The 1,554-nt window shown below is 44.0% G+C and overlaps 1 long non-coding RNA gene across 1 annotated transcript; it reads left to right on the plus strand.

Moving 5' to 3' along the window:
• The first annotated feature begins 186 nt into the window (after positions 1–186).
• LOC102251441 lies at positions 187–1,412 on the plus strand. The gene is made up of 4 exons (XR_312974.1): positions 187–240; positions 669–713; positions 845–898; positions 1,367–1,412. It is a non-coding gene; the product is annotated as an uncharacterized LOC102251441 (long non-coding RNA).
• Positions 1,413–1,554: the final 142 nt, after the last annotated feature.

Consider the following 1,554-nt stretch of genomic DNA (forward strand, 5'->3'; position numbering starts at 1 on the left):
TTTTTTTTTTACTGTAAAATCAACATCAAATGTCTTCAGTCTATTCAAAGGAGTTTTAAATTATTTAAGTTAACATTGAACATATTGTTAGGTGGAAAACTAGCAATCAAAGATCAATGTAAAGTTTTCGAGCATTCTGCATTATTAGCAGATTTTAACATGTTTATTCTTTTATCCATTTCATAGGGCTTCGATGGACGGAATGGAGAAAAGGGTGAAACGGGTGCTCCTGGATTAAAGGTGAATCCCAGCAAAAATCTCACTTTCATAAGCAGATTCATGTGAATGGTGCAGCTACGCTTAAGATTTCTACTGGAGGTTTAGCTTTTTCTGAAATCCACCGGAGTTTTGCATTGTAAGAGCTGCGGGATAGTGAGTAACTGAGATGCCCTGTTAAAGCTTCCACGAGAGCTGATGCCTCAAGCTGTCGAGATTAGAAATGAGTGGACATCGCTGAGTAACTCGGGAATTACTTCTATTAAAGCCACACATTTTTTAAAATACAGAAAGTGATATTTCTGGTAAAGAAAAAAGTGTTACAGAAACTTGATATTGTTAAAATGTATGTTTTTTCCTTGGGTCCCATAGAGTTTTTCACAAAATGCTACGTTTAAAAAACTAGACCCGTTCTCCCTGTTGCATGATGGTAACGTGTTGTCTGTTCCCAGGGTGAAAACGGCCTTCCTGGTGAAAACGGAGCTCCGGGGCCCATGGTAATCCTTTCTTACGGGCTTTTCAGTTTCACAGCAACCTCCATCCCACCCTGCCCTGCCTTGCTCCCTCCGCCTCTGCTTTTACACTGTCAAGTTCAAAGTATAACCGTCCTTTCCACTTCGTTCTGCAGGGTCCCCGAGGGTCTCCTGGGGAGAGAGGCCGGCCGGGACTCCCTGGAGCCGCTGTGAGTACCTCAGTCCCGGCTCGCTCGCTCGCTCGCACCGGGAGCCACAGGGTCTCAGGGTCTCAGCCAGGGCTCGGCTGCGACAGATGCAGGGAAATGGCTGTCCACACACCTGCACTCAGAGTCGCCCCGTAGCACCTGAGCCATAACTGCAGGGAAACAGGTGTTTCTTAGTGATTGTCCCTGCTGAGGCTGTCGAAGTGTTAACTTTGCATATGTTATCAAAGCCTTTGCATATGTAATTCACATTCAGTTTGTAAAATACAAACACCAATCATTCTACATTAGATCATTGCTATATATATATGGGTTTTAACAAGTTGGCTCCAAAATATATCTAATCAGTCAGTAGATGTTAATGTATTTAAGGAAAAGTTAACTCAATTGAGTCAGATTTTTAATCTAAATACTACTGGTCACCAGTGTTCCAGAATCCAGGAGATATTTAAGACGAACTTCTCTTTCTAGGGGGCTCGGGGTAATGATGGTGCTCGAGGAAGTGACGGACAACCGGTAAGTAGCTGGTCACCTGACCCTGACTGGCCTCTGGGAGATGAGAGAGTGTGGTTGTGGGATCTTGGAGTCATAGGGATTGTAGACCCAAACTCAGCATCGTCATAAACGTCTGACCCAAACGGACACTAACCCCAACGTAA

This window comes from Myotis brandtii, unplaced genomic scaffold (genome assembly GCF_000412655.1).
Source record: "Myotis brandtii unplaced genomic scaffold, ASM41265v1 C42488780, whole genome shotgun sequence".
In the NCBI taxonomy this organism is placed as follows: domain Eukaryota; kingdom Metazoa; phylum Chordata; class Mammalia; order Chiroptera; family Vespertilionidae; genus Myotis; species Myotis brandtii.